Genomic DNA, 21,448 nt, shown 5'->3' with positions numbered 1-21,448 from the left:
CGCGAGGCGCCGTAGCGCTCTTCCACAGCCGGGCAGCTGTTTCGCCGTGGCGGCGGGCGGCACCCCCCTACCTGCGCGATTAGAAAACAATAGCGGCCGGCCGCTATAAATACACCCACCGCGGTAATTGGCCGGAGGTGGGGCGCAAGGCTACGCAGCCAGTGCCGATTCTGCGCGCCAAACTACGCCGCAACCGCTACACTAGTTCCACTGTGCTGGCCACGGCGACCTCTCCAACTAGCACACTGTTTGCATTCAGCCGCTCCGTGTGAATTTCTGTGCGTTTAAAGGTAAGCACCGTTGCCGAGTGAGTACAGGGATCGGGAATGAACACGCATTGCATTCGCGAGCTATCCTGAAGGGCACGTGTGCATATTTCGACACGACAGAGACCTCTGCATGTTTCCTTTGCTCGAACCGACCAGTCTGATTCCGCAGGTCACGTGCCCACCGAGAGTGTTTGGCCACACGATTTCCCCGCACAGGGTGGGGACAAATACGGAAACAGGACGAGAAATGCATGCTCGAACATGAATGCAGATCCTAGGTAAGCCTGCAGATGGTGATATATTTGATGGCGAAAGGCGCCTGTGCAGTGTCCTCAATACATTACAGGTGTCGGCCGCAGTCGAAACAGTGTTCTGTGTAGTATTGAGTGCATTATGTCGGAGCTGATTGAATTCGAACGAGGGCGTATTGTCTGTGGTCGTACTGTGCGTACTTCCGTAACCAAGGCAGCCGAAGAGTTTGGTGTTTCAAGAGGTACCGTAGCGAAGATTCATACCGCATACACGCATTCGGGAGGACGACGGTTCAAACCTGCATCCGGCCATCCTGATTTAGGTTTTCCGTGATTGCCCAAAATCGCTCCATTCCAATGGCGGAATGATTCCTGTGAAAAGGCACTGCCGATTTCCTGCCCCATCCTTGACACAATCCGAGCTTGTGTTCCGTCTCTAATGACATTGATGTCGACGGGACGTTAAACCCAGTCTTCCTTGTACTGCATGCAGGAAAAGCGGGAAAACATCATGCGCTAAAGCTGCGTTTTCCTAGGTGCGGGAATTTTTAACAGAGTTGTTATAAAAGCAATCACCAGAAATGTCGGCTGGCCGCTTCCCTGACTCAGAGAATGAGCATTTATCGAACTGGTGACCGAAAAGCAAATTATGTGGAATACGGCACAGGCCAAGTGGAAAAATCAAATGAAAAAAGACTTAATTTGGTCAGAAGTCGGAATAAAAATGAATCAAACTCTTCGCGAGTGGAATAGGGTTGGAGGGATCAGATAGCAGTACCGAAAGTACCCTCCGCCACACACCATTAGGTAGCTTGCGGAGTATGATGTAGATATAGATGTCTTTTATTATGTCCAATGTAATACATTTTGCCACTCGGTTACAGGAATTACTTCTCAGTTTGTCTTGAAGAAACGAAAGAAAACAATGAAACTGGTTGGGTGCGAATCTGAAAAATGCCATAAACTTCTCCGCATCGTCGAGCAAATGTTTTGTAACTAAAATTTTGTACGCTCTTTCTTCTTCACGATGCAAGAACATTCGTCTCACTGCATTGCGCTTCCTGAGTACTGTTTCCAATAACATACAGTCCACCTCCTCTTCCCTAACTTCCATGTACTTTCGGAGTGCCACAATTGACAGTTTTTAGCTCGAGCACTGCACTGCATGTTTGGCCTTCAAGTGCGCAGGAAACAGCGTCGCGCCAACAAACCGCACGAAACTGCTCTCGTCTAGGAGAAACTATAGCACCCACCGACTTGCAACAAACTGTAAAAATTATTTAAAACCTTTCCGAAACTTTTTCTCGCTTTTATCCCCCACAAAAAATGTAACCGGCAAAAGTTTGTTGCTTACTATATTTTGGATGTTGGTTTGGTAAAAGTTCCGCGTCAGACGGTACATTTTAATTTATTACTTCACTGTAATGATTTTATTGGCGAGAACTTTTGCAGACGTTATCGTCATATACTACTGAAGGCAACTATAAAGTTATGTTGTTGTAAGACTCTTAGTTTAGGAGCTAATGGCGTGATAAATATCGAGTAGCGCGAAAAATCAACTTTCCTTAAAATCCTAACTATTTGTCTATTTCTGTAGCACAAAATATTCATTGAGTTAAAAAAGAGGTATCAGGGGGTGGTTCTCGTATCACTCTATCAGGTGCAGTTGCCAAATTCTAAAACCAAATCCATTTTTTAGGGTCTGACGCTCACCGCGCCGCGCCTAGGAAAACGTTTCACGTAGCACCCTGCGACGGGCATCTCACAACGGAAGACCCAAGCATATTCCGCAGCACGCTGCGACAAATTCCCGCAGCTAGGAAAAAGTAGCTTTAGTCACAACGCAGACGAACGTGCGTGTTGAGTCGTCGTCATAGACGGTCATTGAACAGGACTGTGACGAAAAATAAGAGGACGACAGCTCCAAGAGTCACTGCAGAACTGAATGTCGCACTCGCACCAAAACTACGCGACGGGAATTCCATAAGCAGGTATTTTCAGACCGAGCTGGGTTGATTTCGATCTCACCATCTATGGCCGTCCTATCGCCCTCACTCCCACCCTTAAGTACCTTGGCGTCACCCTCGACCGTCGCCTCTCCTGGACTCCCCACCTCCGGACAATCCAAGCCAAGGCACACTCCCGCCTCAGTCTCCTCAAGCTCCTCTCTGGCCGTACGTGGGGTCTGGACCCTTCCACCATCCTCCACACCTATAAGTCCCTCATCCGCCCTATCCTTTGTTATGCCCATCCGGCTTGGATCTCCGCCCCCCCTACCTTTTATAAATCCCTCCAAATCCTCGAACGTCATGCTCTCCCCCTCGCCTATCGCATCCGTCTCCCCTCCCCCACGCGGATCCTGTACAATCTCATCCCCTTCCCCCACCTCCTCCTTTTCCTTGAAAGGATACGGATCCTGTACACCTCCTGCAAACTCGATCCTCCTCACCTGCTCGTCTCCCCGATCCTCTCCCACCCCCGCCCGCTGCCGCGCCTGTATTCGCACGTCCCACCCGGTCTCCATCTCTCCACCCTCCTTACCCTCTCCCAAGGTGGCTTCCGCCAGCTCCCCCTCCCTGATGGTCCTCCTCCCCTCCATCTACCCCTCCTATCAACTTTGACCCTGCCCCACCCCCCACTTCCGGTGTCCTTTGGGCACCCTCCCTCCCTTCTCTTCCCTTCCCTTCTCTTTCCTTTTCCCACGTCCCCTCCCTCCACCCCTCTTCCCCCGGGTTTCCCCTCCCCCTTCCTCCCTCCCCCCTTTCTCCCCTGCCCGTGGCATCTCTGCTCTCCCCTCTCGCTCTCTCACTCCCCTTCCTCCTCCTCCTCCTCCTCTCTTGGCAGGTCCCCGGACTCGCACACGCATAGTGAACATTCGCGCACCGGAGATCATCGACATCAGTATCTCGTGTGTGTGCTTCGTTTTGTGTTTCGTGCAGTTACGACTCCACTGTTCACATGTGCCATCGCCGTTCTCCGTGTTTTGTGCGCCGTGTCCACAAGTGTTAGTGTTTTTATCGTCGAACGTGAAGGGCTTCATGTTTATTGTTTTTTTTTGTATCTCCATTTTTTGCCCGCCGTTTTTTGTATTGTCTGTATCACCTCTATGTCATGTTATTGTTCCACTTAAGGCTGCAGAGCAGCGTAATGTGCTGCTGCCAGCCCGCCTGTATAGGTGATTAAAATTACAATAAAGGAAAAAAAAAAAAGACCGAGCTGGAATTCAACAACCACTCATCAGTGATGCAAATGCCGGTAACAGGAAAATGTGGTGCGTATGCCATGAAACCTGGAGAATGGAGCAGGGGAAGAGAGTCATTTGATCAGATGAGTCTTGTTCCACACTGTTCCCAACATTTGCCAGAGTTTACGTCCCATGACTGAAACAGGGTTAGGCTTCAGCGATAATTTGGGCAGCCATAAAGTGGTATTCCACGGGCCTCACGTTAATCTGCAATCACTGCCAAGGATTATATGGCTGATCAGTTCCATCGCACGCTACAATGTTTGTTGCTCAGCGGTGACGCTGTGTTCCAGGACCACACGCAGCTCACATCGTCCAGGACTGGTTGTTTTGCCACAAACACGAATTGTCGAATCTCCTCTGCCCACCACAGTCACTGGATCATGGTCTTCTTCGTAGAGAAGGGTGCAGGGTCGCTACCCACCTCCATCATCGTTACGTGAACTTCCCACTATTTTGCAGTAAGAATGGTATAAGATTCTGTTGAAAACCATAAAGGACCTGTATTCATCCATCACGATACGACTGGAACCGGTTTTGAGTGTCAATGTGTTTTGATATGAAATATGTGGTAAGGTCTTGTGGGACCAAACTACCTAGGTCGTCGGTCCCTAAGCCTACACACTACTTAATCTACCTTAAACTGACTTACGCTGTGGACAACACACACATCCACGTCCGAGGCAGGACTCGAACCTGCGACCGCAGCAGTCACGCGGTTCCGGACTGAAGTGCCTAGAACCGCACGGTCACAGCGGCCGGCGCACCGACCATGACAAGGCGTCTTAGACCGCGCGGTTACCCCGCGCCTCGTCAGTGTGTTTCCTACATCGTTTAAGGCATGGTAAAATGTCGTTCTTTGGATGTATTTATATTTTTGCCCCCCTCCCCCCCCCCAATAGGTACTGCCGCATCATCTTTCGGCTGTAAGTGCCCCCATCCACCACCACCCTGACGAACATTTCATTTTCTTTTAATTTCGTTTGCTCAGCTGTATATTTAGAGGCCAGTTGCCTAGTATTTTAAAAATGGGTCGTATATTTTAAATTTTTTGTTTGGCAACATAAATTGTGCTATATCAAAAGCAGTTACTGTTTTCAGAAGCCGGCCGTGCGGTTCTAGGCGCTTCAGTCTGGAACCAAGTGACCGCTACGGTCGCAGGTTCGAATCCTGCTTCGGGCATGGATGTGTGTGATGTCCCTAGGTTAGTTATGTTTAAGTAGTTCTAAGTTCTAGGGGACTGATGTTAAGTCCCATAGTGCTCAGAGCCATTTGAACCATTTTTTGTTTTGTTTTCAGAAATCAAAACTGAGGTAATAATAGTGAGCTACAAAGAAAATGTAAGTAATGACTAACGGAAATGGCTGGTGTTAAGTAAGATGTTAGAAATTCGTTGAAACTGAATGATAGGAAAGGCTAGACGTGAGTTCAAAATGGTTCAAATGGCTCTGAGCACTATGGGACTTAACATTTTAGGTCATCAGTCCCCTAGAACTTAGAACTAATTAAACCTAACTAACCTAAGGACATCACACACATCCATGCCCGAGGCAGGATTCGAACCTGCGACCGTAGCATTCCCGCGGTTCCGGACTGCAGCGCCTAGAGCCGCTCGGCCACCGCGGTCGGCTAGACGTGAGTCATAGATTACTCCCATCCAAGTCTAGCTGAGTGGAGGGGAGATACCTCTGAAAGGAACCGAGCCATTCGTTTACAGCTGGTTTGTCTGGTTACTAATAACCTCTCACGGTCCATGTACTAGGTAATTTGGTCAAGGAAATTGTCGTCATCATCCTCTGTATTATTGCTTGGTCAGTTTCGCCACCTTCCTCTGAGACGTTGTCACGAGACATTTGTTGGGCCCCGGTTGTCATGTTACGCCGATTTCGTCGTTCTCTTATGTGCTGACGGTGCAGGGCCTCTCAGAACGAGCCTGCCTTGCTATCAGTTTCTTTCCATGCTGCTTCGTCTCCAAACGCATTGCTTAAGTCCCCCTACGTGTCATCCGGCCTCTGTGAGAAGTGTGTGCAGTCCATTACGACGTGCTCTGTGGAACCTCTCTCCCCACAAGTACACACTTCTCTTTCACTAAGAATAAGACGCATGCGGCTTAAATGCATCGGGTAGTGGTCATGTCCAATCGGGAAGTGGATCATGCCTTTGCTGGGGTCGACATGTCTCATTCCTAACCGTGAAAGCGAATGATTGGTTTTTGTTGTATGGCAATGTCTAGTTATATTTACTAGTATTTTGTCTGCGTGGTAATTTGAAATTGAACTCGTGGTTAGAGAAACAATTAAGCTCGTATTTAAGTTCGTAAGTAATCTCGTAATTCTTGAAAAGTGATCAGCAATTCAAAAGTTAATCAGAAATGCAACATTAAACTGTGTACTGCAACGCTCGTGGCGATAGTACAGTGTGTTCTGTTAAATTTTAAGAAAACTGTCCTGTTAGCAATAATACAAATATGGAACATAGATACCAAAAATTCCCTGCCTGAAAAGAATGTCGCTGTTGAAAAGTAAATTGTGTCACACGTAAATTATAAATGGCCTCCCTGTTTGTCCAATGAATAAATTCCGTGTTGCTGCTACCTCCTAACTATTGTGGCTGTTGCTGCCACGCTAGTTAAAAAATAAAAATTTAAACTACTGGCAACGCGAAGTGCAATGCGTTCTTTAAGCTATAGAAAAATCCACAAAACTTCTGTGCTGATAAAAATCTCATTACTGTAATTATCATTGTCAATTAAAGTTCTGTTACGAAGAAACTCGGGAAAGCAAAATTGTGTATGTGAAACTTGAAATAGACGAATGCTGATTAGTGGAAAAACAATAAAGTAACTGTATCAGCAAAATTTTACATCAGTAAGACAAAATTCACTTTACATTAATAGTGGAAAAACAAATTCTCTTTACTTTCCTTGAAACACGTATGCTAGCCATCTTTGAAGAAAGATCAGTTAATCACACATTGTTACGTTATCATAAAAATCTCCAGTTCTAAATCTCTGACCAAATTAATTACTACACTTGACTGACTCGGCAAATGCGCTATTACAGAACCTTCTGAAGTCCTCTGAATGAATTTACAACACATCTCTCCATAAATGAAAAATAAGAAAATTATTGCCAGCACACAGCACGGCCTAAACACATGTTAGTCCATCACAAGATACATCTCGACTCCTCCCCCCCGCCCACTCTCTCTCTCTCTCTCCTCTCTCTCTCTCTCTCTCTCTCTCTCTCTCTCTCTCTCTCTAGGACTGCACTCCACTCCTAAACAATGGTCCTCGTAAGTCTCTCGCAGCGCAACATCTTTGACAGAGAAGTTGCCGTGTATTACTGAGATGTTATACAAGCTTTGTTTTTCCGCGTGAGATCCAAAATATTACCAAAATTACAATTTTCTGTATGACACAAAACCTGTACAACCGTTCCCTGATGTTGGAAAATAAGGTATAAGCTCTCCGGCCCGGGTCACTGCTATCCCGTCCCCGTTTACCGCCACCTCTCTGACTGACGTTTGTCTCTTATTTCTTCCCCTGTTATGGTAGCTACATTTTCCAGTCTTCCCATATTCAGAAAACACGCTGCGGTCCTACATCTGATGGTGTAGTCTATCGTATAGATTCGCAAGACCCAACGGCCACCACGACGCCATTCTTATTAAATGCCAGCCCCCCAGTACTTTCTTCCTCGCATTTTTAAGAGTTCCGTAACTAAATCTGTAAAAACGGAACCTTTACAGAGTCACTTCGTTATTCCTTTGTCTGTCCACCTGTTAATGTCCCCTTTTTCTCAAGAACGGGTAGGGGTGTAAGTTGAAATTTATGTCATATACTAGGATTTGTGGCCCCTGGATGTGGAAACTTTAATCTTATAAGTCAATGAAATCAAAACATATGGCCATTTGCCGGCCTGGTGGCCAAGCGGTTCTAGGCGCTTCAGTCTGGAACCGCGCTACCGCTACGGTCGCAGCTTCGAATCCTGCCTCGGGAATAGATGTGTGTGATGTCCCTAGGTTAGTTAGGGTTAAGTAGTTCTAAGTTCTAGGGGACTGATGACCTCAGATGTTAAGTCCCATAGTGCTCAGAGCCATTTGAACCTGAAACGTCCCCTTTTTGAACAATTATACAAGGACTGTGCTTAAACTGACACACAATATTTTGTTAGCGCAACGCAATCTGACTTTCAAAAATCTCTACAAAAGAACAGCCCTGACTAACATTAAACTATACCTTTCACAAATCACTAAATCACTTACCTCACAATAATCTTCGTTTCGCCCACTACTGCAATACAGCAAGCGCCACTACTGCCAGCTAAATAAAAGATTCAAACTATGGAAGGCACTAACTACTGATAGGGATAGTTAGCAAATGAAAGATATTAATAGAGAACAAACAATGTATTTACCTTGATATCTTCACATATATAAATATAGCAGTTCATGACAAATTTCAAAACTCCGCCATCTCTCTCTCCACATCCACCACTGCTGGCGGCTCACCTCCAACTGCGCAACGCTACGCGCTTTTCACAGCCAGCTGCCTAACACTACAATGGCGAGTATTACAACAATGCAAAGCAGCCACAGACTGCACACAGCACAGCCAGTGATTTTCATACAGAGGTGACGTTACCAATAAAAAAACCTAAACAGCCTGCTTACATAGCCCCCATGCTCCCCACAAAGAATTTTACAAATTGGTTTGGGCAGTGGCCGACACAGATTTGAAAAATTTTTTCATAATTACAATAACAAAGAAATCAAATGCACACACTTATTGATACAATGTTGGTCAAAAGCTAAACTTTCTCACAGTCCATAAAGACAGTCCTAATCGTTCATCACAGTAAAATATCAGTGTTTTTCTCAAAGTCTGAGCAGTAAAAGAAAATGCACACGGAAGTAGTGGATTTCCATGCAGTCTTGAAGAAGTAGTGTTGTCCTTCCAACGGAAAGATGGTGCTGACTCTTGACATGCAGATAGGTAATGGGCCGCAACAGAGCAAACCCACAGCAGAGTCAGTCGAAGTTGAAGAATATTGGTACGTAGGTCATCACACAGCAGACCCACAGTAGTCCTGGTAGAGATTATGGGGTTGGTAGGCCATCAAAGATGCAGACCCACTATAGTCCTTGTAGAGACGGCATTGGTGGGCCACCAGAGGCGCAGACCCACTGCAGTCCTTGTAGAAATAATGGTATTGGTGAGTCATCAAAGGTGCAGACCCACTGTAGTCCTTGTAGAGACGGCCAGCAGCCATCTGTTGCAACTGTGCAGGTGCACAATCACCATCGAAGAGTCTTGCAGACAATATAGCAAGTCCATAAACCACCACTTGTGCACTCACAAAGGTTTTTTTAATTGTCCTTAGAACCAGCAATGCTGTTATCCAGTCCCTTGCTGAATTATTAACACACGTGCAAACACTAACAGTCCCTACTTGTCACATATTGTGCAATACTATGACCAACAGAAACGTGTGCAGTGAGATGTAACTTACAAGTTACTTAATTTGATGAACTGGTGTCAATTGCAATTTTATAACATGGGAATACAATAACAAAGATACAGAAAACATCATTAAAGAACATAACAATACAGATAACATTTGTAGTACAGGCTTTACAAAAGAATCAAAATAACATATACAACAGTGTTACAGGAATTATGACATAAGTAAATACATAAAAGATCAGAATAACTTTTGAAACATCAACTTTACACATGAGCATTAAAACAAAACAGAATAAATTATGTCTAAGCATATTTACAAGGTAAATAACATATTATTAATGCCAATTATATTTGAGGATAACAGTATTCCTCATCATAGTGAATGTAGCTTAGTATTAGAAAAATTCTACAACATAAGTCTTATCAGACAAACATAGAAAGACAGGAAAAAAACATAAATACCCAAGGGTACACAAACATATAGCGGAGTAACACAAGGAAAGGACAGGGTTTCTTTTACTGCAGTATTTTGCAAACAAAACTTTCTTTACTTCTCGGAGATCTCCCTTCGTTCCTCATTATTTCCAAAAAGTCCTATCTATACCTGTTTTCTGTACTTTTTTCGTATAACCTCTCAGTGCATTTCTTCAAATTCGTCATAGTTAGTTCCTTATATAGTCTACCCCTCTTAAGCTAACTTAAATCTACTGAGCTCAGATGCTAAACTAAGGGACGAGGCAATGCAGCAGCACAAAACAATTAACACAAACAGCAATGACAAAAAAATGGAAATTTGCAAAGCAAGCTACAGTAAATCTAAATTACCAAGCAATTCACATTACAACTAATATGAGGCAATGCGCAGCAAACAAGAAAAATGAATCTGGCTTAGCAGAGTAACACAAATTCAAATTCAGCAACACTATGCCTGGCAAACAGCAGCAGAAAATGAAATACCTAAACATGACATAGCTCAAGCAGAAAAAATAGTACACTAAAGATAAAAATGCAGACAAGGGAAATGTATATTCACATCTTAATGTCTATGTAATTAAAGTGGTGCACCACAACAACTTATTGTAAAAAAATATGACCATGTACTTGAAAAGAAAATTATGAATGCAGTTCCTGTGAAGGGAAATGTCTTTTTGTGCTCCCTCATTTTTTTGGAAATATATCACAAAACTATTATTTACTGGATCTGTAGACAGAAAATATTTATATTAGTACATCTATAAAATTTTATTTTAACCAATGCTGCAGTGCAGCTAGAAACTAGATATTAAACAAAATGAGTAAACAAATACATAAAGCAAGCCATATGGCATTTCTCTCAATTAGCAAGACAATAGCCGTGAAATGTGTCTCATCGTTTCATTAGGCATTTTAGTAAATATCATAAATTAAGAGCTTCACAGTGTAATCATATGTTTTCAAGTTCGACCGTGTCGTTTTTCCGATGCTCTCTACAAAGGAACGTCAATAGCGAGGATAATGGCCTCCCTTTTTTTTTCTACCTGTGCCGCTGAAAAGGGCTCGCAATAATAGCTTTTTCTCCAGGCGTCTGGCACACCTGGCCACTCAGCTGGGTGCCCACGACGCATTACGTGCACGTGGTCACTGAACTTTCTTACCGAAATATTTACGACACCAGTTTCCGCTACAGTGACAGTCTCATATAAAAAATTTCACAGGCCAAGAATTTACGTTGCAAATGTGTAGAAACAAAAATCCTATGAATATAACAGTGTTCAAAAAGTTTTCGTCGGCATTGTGATACATTCACGCATTTACACACATCTCATAACTCTTAAAGTACGATTCTTGGTTTCCAACATCCTTTTCCACAAATCAGAGTCCCTAAACACTACTCATTATTCCTTACCTTATTACACATATACATATTCGTCGACACTTCTTCAATATATAGCATCAGCTTACTGATCATAAACATACCGCAACAGCATAATACACATAGTCATCGTAATAATATCATAACACCTCAGTCAACTCTCAAAATCGTCGTAGCTTCCTCCAATAATTTCAAAACCTAAAAAAAATTCTCTGCTCATGTCAAAAGTGTCATCTGCCTCAAACGTACTTTAAAAATCATGATCTCATACCAAATATATCATTCAAAGCTCTCATAATATCACAATGGTTCTGAAAAAATATGAACAGTTCACTAAGTACAGACAAAATACAATGTGTGAAGGTATCCAACTGTGTAATTACGTAAACATCTGTCACTGATGTAGTAAAGAAATGTTCGTTTCTCTGTTAAATAATCAGATAGCTGTGTAATTCTGTGTTAGAGAAATATGGTACCGATGTGTAAAGTTGTATAAGCAAATACCATATTAGCTAGGGCTCCTTGTGTTTGCCACACACATGGTACACAAAGTAAGCGTGTACCCCCATGAGGATTAATATAATTATACCCTCAGGTGTTACAGATTATTGCAATGGAATGAAACGTATCACGGAAAACCCTTGTATCATTGCACCTCAAATATCTTAAAAAAAATGTTTTAAGTGCGAAATTAATCACTCAAATACGTGTACTGTAGCGCTAAACTGTGCGGCATGTTGCAACATAATCTCTGTGGAAGTGTCGTAGTTATCGTCCTCCGAAAGCTAAGTTCTGCAGAAGTCAATGTACTTACCTCATGATAAACAAAGGTGAAATGCTTTGCGTATAGATATCTTAGTTATTACGCTTATTACCGTGATGAAGAAAGTACTGTGCTGTAACGTATTGTTGTGCTACAGAAAAGGCTGTCTCCTTGTAGTTATACCACAAAAGTTACTACTAAAACATGTATTACTTTCCAGAAGAATTCAGAAAAATTGTGCAGATATAAAGCAGATCAGCACAAAAGCAACAATGTAAATTGTCACACATTAGTAGCGTCGTGATATAATTGTGTAGCTGTCAAAGAAACCAAATGCTAAGTCACCTTTAATCCCACAGAAAGTACTTCAAATAAAGAATTCCTTTTCAAGTAAACCAAAATGTTACATGAAAATCTCATTAGCAGTGCCGATATATGTTCTAAGTTGTGAGCCTGATAGTTGTTACGTAATCGTGCAACTAACAAGCAAGAATGTACAAATACATTACTGTGTCATCTGTTCACTATAACAATGCAATCGTAATTTCTGTTTAAAAATGTTCCCTAGGTTCTAGACTGGATATTTAACTTCAAACATTGTTGCATGTTAACAGTTTCTTAAGTCTGACAAAGCATACTAGAAATGTGAAGTGAAACGTTTTATGGCAAAGACAAAGTTAAAAAGCAGATTATCTTTCAATAAACGGTTTTACATGTGAAATGTGGTGTAAACCTTTACTCTTCATAGTACTCAGACTTTCAACTGAAAAGCAATTGTCATGTTTTATACATCGGTAAAGAATGCTGGAATTTTTCTCAAGGTTAGCGTCTTGTGTTATTTTTCTCGGAGCCAGCGGGCGCACGCGGCTGCCTGCTGTGCGAGTCATTGTCTGTCTCTTTGTTGGCGCGCGCCGTTATTGGGATTAGGAGACCTAACTTCTACAAATTCACCTTGCCGAGAAGGCCCTGCCCTGTTTAAATCCCGCCAGTTCTGATGCAATTCAGGTCTGTCGTTACGAATATATCGTCTGTCGTCATGTCGGTAGATTCCGTAGTTTCTTCCTTGTCCGTCACGTTGTGGAGAATTTCTCCCTGAATCGTAACTGTGCGCCGAACTGTTGCGTCTGAAGTTATTCTGTCTCCCTTGATAATAATTATTTTGGTTCCCATATTGTCTGCTTCTCTGGTAGTCTCTGTGATAGTCATTACTATGGAAATGCGATCTTTCTCTGTAATTAATTTTACTCTGCCAACGGTTGTCATACGGGTGGGGTCTGTTTTGGTCACGATTTACGTTGTAAGAATAGTCTTGTGTCCAGTTATTATTTCTGTCATTGTGGTATTGTGACGGATGTGACCTGTAATTGTTGTGCTCCTGTTTTCGCGTCCCGCGATTGTCAGTGTCGATTTCCAATTCTTGTAACAGTCCCTGAAAAGCTTCAATGTCGTATTTGCAACGTCCTGCTAAAATAATATGCCGTAAATGTTCAGATAATTTGATTAAGCAAATGCGGATGAGTTCTGAGGGGCTGTATGGGTTTGAAAGATACTGATTCTTATGCAACATGTCTTCAAAATATTCCATAAGACTGGAAAATTCAGATTGTTCGAAACGTTTCATCATTATGATGCTATGTTTTACTCGGTCTTGTGTAGCTTGAGACCAATATGCTGAGAGGAAGGCATGGTAAAATTCTCCTTCACTGTGGCAATCGTGAATGACCGATTGCATTCTTACAGGTGGTTCATTCTCTAAGTAGCCGCACATAAATTCTAATCTGTGCTCCAATGACCAGTTGGGAGGTAAACAATGAGAGAATTGATGGAGTCACGCTTGGGGATGAATGTCGTTGGCAGAATTCTTAAACGTTTTGAATTTACGTGTAGTAATGAACAGCTTATAGTCAAAATCGTGTCGGCGAATAGCATATCGGTCATTGTTAGGTCGTGTCGGCCGTTCCATTTCAAAATTCGGTGCACCTTGCCAATTTCTTTCATAATTTCCGAAATGCGCTGTGTTATTATTTTGCGGCTTTTCCGTATTTCTAAGTCCCTCTTCCCGTGTTGGAGCGCGAGTGTCCTCTGAAATACGTAATTCTTGTATTACCTGTGTCAGCTGATCTTGTACTTCCCGGATTTCTCTTTGGTGTTGCGTATTAATTTGATTCATAGTTTGTTTCAGTTTCCTAATTTGTTCGCTCTCTTCTGTGTCATTAAAGACTACCGGTTTTGTATCGTTCAGATTATCATCTACCTTCGTAGATAAGTTAGTGAACTGATCCGAAAGTTCAGCTACTTTCTCCGATAGTGTACTTATTTCCTCAGTGTGTTCTTCTGAACAAAGTTTCAGAGTATTTACTGTGTCCTTTAAATTTTCCTTAGTTTTTGCAAGTTGCGTAACCGAATCGGTAGATGCAACTGAGTCAAATTTAGCTTGCAAGGTCTCATGATTTTCATGAACAGTAGTTTGCAGTTCTTTTATGGCTGCTTCGTGATTCTGTAATGCATTTTCATGACGCGAAAAAATAGGTTGGAAATGCTCACAAATTTGGGTTTTTACGTCGTTACAGACTTTTTGACATTTCGATTCAATGTGATGTAACTCAGTAGTTAAATCCTCACGTGTTTGTTCAAGAGTTTGCTCCAATGAGTCTAACTTTTGAAGCTGTTGCTGTGTTTGTCTCTGATATTGTTCCATTGTGCCTAACTTTTGCTGTGTTTGTCTCTGATTTTGTTCCATTGTGTCTAACTTTTGAAGCTTTTGTTGTGTTTGTCCCATTTGTTGTATTAATTGTAATAACAATGCACTGGTGTCTGGAACATGTTCCTCAGTGCTTTTGGCAGTGAATTTGCACCGGCAACATTCACATTTTGACAAGTGGAAAATGTGTTTTGACTCATTTGAGAAAACGGTGAGGACCCAAAACCTGAATCTACAATATTTGCAAAATTGTGTCCTGTCATTCCCGATTCCTGAGGCGAGCTGTTGCCGACCGATCGATCGATAATGCTTCCCTCTTCACTAATTGTTTCACTGTCCACGCCATTGTTTGCCGCCCGCTCCATTTCCCTATGCTCAATTACCAAATTACTACTTTGAACATCAGTTAATTCATTACTCGGTGGCGCTAACACACTGCTTTCGTTTTCACTGTCATTTCGCAGTTTACTTTGGAGCCTAGTATTACGTTTTTCACATGCCATTATTGTCACAGTATTTCACACGACAACACAGAAAAACTTTGAAGAGCAAAAATAAGAGAACACATTAACATAACACTGAAAATAATATCTAGTTAATTGCAGGTGCGAAATACTTGGTGCAAATCTACATGCATGCCACAACTGTTTTACTGTACAACAATGAAAAACTACAACTACAAAGGAAATACTCTCTATGATTACGCGCTAGCAATAAACAATAGCTACACTAATTACACAAACTACAAGAAAAAAAAAATCAGAAGATTCCAGTGAGGTATCCTGGCAGGGTCGCCATATGAAACGTCCCCTTTTTGAACAATTATACAAGGACTGTGCTTAAACTGACACACAATATTTTGTTAGCGCAATGCAATCTGACTTTCAAAAATCTCTACAAAAGAATAGCCCTGACTAACATTAAACTATACCTTTCGCAAATCACTAAATCACTTACCTCACAATAATCTTCGTTTCACCCACTACTGCAATACAGCAAGCGCCACTACTGCCAGCTAAATAAAAGATTCAAACTATGGAAGGCTCTAACTACTGATAGGGATAGTTAGCAAATGAAAGATATTAATAGAGAACAAACAATGTATTTACCTTGATATCTTCATATATAAATATAGCGGTTCATGACAAATTTCAAAACTCCGCCATCTCTCTCCCCTCATCCACCACTGCTGGCGGCTCACCTCCAACTGCGCAACGCTATGCGCTTTCCACAGCCAGCTGCCTAACACTACAATGGCGAGTATTACAACAATGCAAAGCAGCCACAGACTGCACACAGCACAGCCAGTGATTTTCATACAGAGGTGACGTTACCAATAAAAAAACCTAAACAGCCTACTTACAAACCATATGGCCATTTGAGTCAGATATTTTTATACTAGAAAACTGTCATCAAAAACTATATCTGCAGCTACATGGATACTCTACAAATGACACTTAAGTGCCTGTCAGAGGGTTCATCGAACCACCTTCACAATAATTCCCTATTATTCGAGTCTCGAATAGCACGCTGAAAAAACGATCACCTATATCTTTCCGTGTGAGCTCTGAGTTCCCTTACTTTATTATGATGATCGTTTCTCCCTATGTAGGACTGCGTCGACAAAATATTTTCACATTCGGAGGAGAAAGTTTGTGACTGAAATTTCGTGAGAAGATTCCGCCGCTGCGAAAAATGTCTTTGTTTTAATGATTTGTGTTACACCCCCGCCCCCCACCCCCAAATCTTGTATCATGTCCGTGACACTCTCTCCCATATTTCGGAATAATACAATACGTGCTGCTCTCCTTAGAACTTTCTCGATGTACTCCATTAATCCTGTCTGATAAGGATCCCAGACCGCACATCAGTACTGCAAAAGAGGACAGACAAGCGTGGTGTAGGCAGGCTCTTTAGTAGATCTGTAACATTTTCTAAATGTTCTGCCAATAAAACGCAGTCTTTGGTTTGCCTTCCCCACAATATTTTCTATGTGTTCTTTGCTATTTAAGTTGTTCATAATTGTAATTCCTAGGTATGTAGTTGAATTTACGGCCTTCAGATTTGACTGATTTATCGTGTAACCGAAGTTTTGCGGATTCCTTTTAGCACTCATAGGGATGACCTCACACGTTTCATTATTAACGGTCAATTGCCAATTTCCGCACCACACAGATATCTTTTCTAAATCGTTTTGCAATTTGGTTTGCTCTTCTAATGACTCTACTAGACGATAAACGACAGCATCATCTGCAAACAACCTAAGAGGGCTGCTCAGATTGTCTTCCAAATCGTTTATATAAATAAGGAGCAGCAAAGGACCTATAACACTACCTTGAGGAACGCCAGAAATCACTTCTGTTTTACTCGATGACTTTCCGTCAATTACTACGAACTGTGACCCCTCTGACAGGAAATCACGAATCCAGACGCATAACTGAGACGATATTCCATAAGCACGCAATTTCACTACAATCCGCTTGTGTGTTAGTGTCAAAAGCCTTCTGGAAACCTAGAAATAAGGAATCAATTTGAAATCCCTTGTCAATAGCACACAAGATTTCGAATGAGTAAAGAGCTAGTTGTGTTTTACAAGAATGATGTTTTCAAAAGCCACGTTGACTGTGTATCAACACACCGAGCGAGGTGGCGCAGTGGTTAAACACTGGACTCGCCTTCGTGAGGACGACGGACGGTTCAATCCCGCGTCCGGCCATCCTGATTTAGGTTTTCCGTGATTTCCCTAAATCGCTCCAGGCAAATGCCGGGATGGTTCCTTTCAAAGGGCACGGCCGATTTCCTTCCCCGTCCTTCCCTAATCCGATGAGACCGATGACCTCGCTGTCTGGTCTCCTTCCCCAAAACAACCCAACCCAACTGTGTATCAACAGACCATTTTCTTCGAGGCAATTCATAATGATAGAAAAAAAATACATGTTTCAAAACCTTGCTGCATATCGACATTAATGATAGGGGCCTGTAATTTAGTGGATCATTCCTATCTTTCTTGAATACTGGTGTGACCTGTGCAACTTTCCCGTCTTTGGATACGGATCTTTCGTCTAGGGAGCGGTTGTGTATGACTGTTAAGCACGGAGCTATTGCATCAGCATACTCTGAAAGGAACCTAATTGGTATACAGTCTGGACCAGAAGACTTGTTTTCATTAAGTGATTTAAGTTGCTTCACTTCTCCGAGGATATTTACTTCTACGTTATTCATGTTGGCAGCTGTTGTTGATTCGAATTCTGTAATATTTACTACTTCTTCTCTGGTGAAGGGATTTCGGAAGACTGTGTTTAGTAACTCTGCTTTAATATAGATGAACTATCTACGTACATAATTAAGTTTGTAAGGAATCCTCACAGCTGGAAACGTACTCGCAATTGCCGTTTTTTATTTGTTATTTTTTGAAGTAATTAGTCCTATGATTTACGATGGTGACACATTTCCAGATGAACAAGCACCAGTTAGTTACTAATCCGCATTCCGGCCTTATGAGCCACTCTTTGATGACGTGACGCCTTGTCATGGCCTGGCAGTCACGTTACTGGGTTGTGGTACGGACGCCATGAGAGCAGTATACCGCTCACCCGACCGTCGTCGGTTTTCCAGAGCTTTGAGCTGCTACTTCTCTTTTCAACTAACACCTCCTTCGGCCTCACTATACTACGTGCTAGACGCTCATCTCCGAACCAGGGCAAAAACTTGATAGTGGCGCCGCCCCCTCTCTCACGCGAGCATTTGAAATAGGTCGTCAAAACCTTAAAAAAATCGTTTTTTCAAAAATATGTTCATTTTGTAGCGCATATCTTTCTGTAGAGTTTGAAATGTAAAAAATATATGTTCGAGAAACTGTAAGACATGTTATTTGGGCTTAAGTGTACCAAAGTGCAGTGTCGTGCCTCTTCACACAACATTATTCTATCGCACGTCACTGTATTTCGCTCTGTGCAATTCAAACGTGTACATTTTGTAATGGAAGCCATCAAATCTACATTCAGGACAGTGGAAATTAAAATATCCTGTGGTGCTTCTCCTGCTCCCAGTCGGCCGGTTTGACATCCTAGCCCCTTTAAAAAAATCTCACAATTAATATTGGATGGGATTATCTGTGACCTGGAGAATAAGAACTCTACAGAAAATTTGCGCTCTTTATTTATTATTAGCTAATAACTTTTTCTTTTGTGTGACATAAAATTAAATATCGGAAACATAAAAGCAATAAAGAGACAAGCAAGACAGTACACATTTCTTCAAACCTTAGGTCCCAGCATTTTTCCCTCTCTATTCTTGCTCTTCCCCCATGAACCATGGACCTTGCCGTTGGTGGGGAGGCTTGTGTGCCTCAGCGATACAGATGGCCGTACCGTAGGTGAGACCACAACGGAGGGGTATCTGTTGAGAGGCCAGACAAACATGTGGCTCCTGAAGAGGGGCAGCAGCCTTTTCAGTAGTTGCAGGGGCAACAGTCTGGATGCTTGCCTGATCTGGCCTTGTAACATTAACCAAAACGGCCTTGCTGTGCTGGTACTGCAAACGGCTGAAAGCAGGGGGAAACTACAGCCGTAATTTTTCCCGAGGACATGCAGCTTTACTGTATGATTAAATGATGATGGTGTCCTCTTGGGTAAAATATTCCGGAGGTAAAATAGTCCCCCATTCGGACCTCCGGGCGGGGACTACTCAAGAGGACGTCGTTATCAGGAGAAAAAAAAACTGGCATTCTACGGATCGGAGCGTGGAATGTCAGATCCCTTAATCGGGCAGGTAGGTTAGAAAATTTAAAAAGGGAAATGGATAGGTTAAAGTTAGATATAGTGGGAATTACTGAAGTTCGGTGGCAGGAGGAACAAGACTTTTGGTCAGGTGATTACAGGGTTATAAATACAAAATCAAATAGGGGTAATGCAGGAGTAGGTTTAATAATGAATAAAAAAATGGGAGTGGGGGTTAGCTACTACAAACAGCGTAGTGAACGCATTATTGTGGCCAAGATAGACACAAAGCCCATGCCTACTACAGTAGTACAAGTTTATATGCCAACTACCTCTGCAGATGATGAAGAAATTGATGAAATGTATGACGAGATAAAAGAAATTATTCAGGTAGTGAAGGGAGACGAAAATTTAATAGTCATGGGTGACTGGAATTCGTCAGTAGGAAAAGGGAGAGAAGGAAACATAGTAGGTGAATATGGATTGGGGGGAAGAAATGAAAGAGGAAGCCGCCTAGTAGAATTTTGCACAGAGCATAACTTAATCATAGCTAACACTTGGTTCAAGAATCATAAAAGAAGGTTGTATACCTGGAAGAATCCTGGAGATACTAAAAGGTATCAGATAGATTATATAATGGTAAGACAGAGATTTAGGAACCAGGTTTTAAATTGTAGGACATTTCCAGGGGCAGATGTGGATTCTGACCACAATCTATTGGTTATGAACTGGAGATTGAAACTGAAGAAACTGCAAAAAGGTGGGAATTTAAGGATATGGGACCTGGATAAACTGAAAGAACCAGAGGTTGTAGAGAGTTTCAGGGAACAATTGACAGGAATGGGGGAAAGAAATACAGTAGAAGAAGAATGGGTAGCTCTGAGGGATGAAGTAGTGAAGGCAGCAGAGGATCAAGTAGGTAAAAAGACGAGGGCTAATAGAAATCCTTGGGTAACAGAAGAAATATTGAATTTAATTGATGAAAGGAGAAAATATAAAAATGCAGTAAATGAAGCAGGCAAAAATACAAACGTCTCAAAAATGAGATCGACAGGAAGTGCAAAATGGCTAAGCAGGGATGGCTAGAGGACAAATGTAAGAATGTAGAGGCTTGTCTCGCTAGGGGTAAGATAGATACTGCCTACAGGAAAATTAAAGAGACCTTTGGAGAGAAGAGAACCACTTGTATGAATGTCAAGAGCTCAGATGGCAACCCAGTTCTAAGCAAAGAAGGAAAGGCAGAAAGGTGGAAGGAGTATATAGAGGGTTTATACAAGGGCGATGTACTTGAGGACAATATTATGGAAATGGAAGAGGATGTAGATGAAGATGAAATGGGAGATACAATACTGCGTGAAGAGTTTGACAGAGCACTGAAAGACCTGAGTCGAAACAAGGCCCCCAGAGTAGACAACATTCCATTAGAACTACTGATGGCCTTGGGAGAGCCAGTCATGACAAAACTCTACCATCTGGTGAGCAAGATGTATGAGACAGGCGAAATACCCACAGACTTCAAGAAGAATATAATAATTCCAATCCCAAAGAAAGCAGGTGTTGATAGATGTGAAAATTACTGAACTATCAGTTTAATAAGTCACAGCTGCAAAATACTAACGCGAATACTTTACAGACGAATGGAAAAACTGGTAGAAGCCAACCTCGGGGAAGATCAGTTTGGATTCTGTAGAAATGTTGGAACACATGAGGCAATACTAACCTTACGACTTATCTTAGAAGAAAGATTAAGAAAAGGCAAACCTACGTTTCCAGCGTTTTTAGGCTTAGAGAAAGCTTTTGACAACGTTAACTGGAATACTCTCTTTCAAATTCTGAAGGTGGCAGGGGTAAAATACAGGGAGCGAAAGGCTATTTACAATTTGTACAGAAACCAGATGGCAGTTATAAGAGTCGAGGGACATGAAAGGGAAGCAGTGGTTGGGAAAGGAGTGAGACAGGGTTGTAGCCTCTCCCCGATGTTATTCAATCTGTATATTGAGCAAGCAGTAAAGGAAACAAGAAAAATTCGGAGTAGGTATTAAAATTCATGGAGAAGAAGTAAAAACTTTGAGGTTCGCCGATGACATTGTAATTCTGTCAGAGACAGCAAAGGACTTGGAAGAGCAGTTGAACGGAATGGACAGTGTCTTGAAAGGAGGATATAAGATGAACATCAACAAAAG

The 21,448-nt window shown here is 42.2% G+C and overlaps 1 long non-coding RNA gene across 1 annotated transcript in view; it reads left to right on the top strand.

Moving 5' to 3' along the window:
- Positions 1-204: 204 nt before the first annotated feature.
- The window catches only part of LOC126253329 (uncharacterized), a 226,455-nt gene continuing 205,211 nt past the window's right edge, over positions 205-21,448 (top strand). The window contains exon 1 of the long non-coding RNA XR_007545941.1: positions 205-290. This is a non-coding gene — a long non-coding RNA (uncharacterized LOC126253329). The remainder of the gene's footprint in view (positions 291-21,448) is intronic.

This window comes from Schistocerca nitens, chromosome 4 (assembly GCF_023898315.1).
Source record: "Schistocerca nitens isolate TAMUIC-IGC-003100 chromosome 4, iqSchNite1.1, whole genome shotgun sequence".
In the NCBI taxonomy this organism is placed as follows: Eukaryota; Metazoa; Arthropoda; class Insecta; order Orthoptera; family Acrididae; genus Schistocerca; species Schistocerca nitens.
The sequence above is the reverse complement of the archived record's forward strand: the minus strand, read 5'-3'. Positions and strand labels throughout refer to the sequence as shown.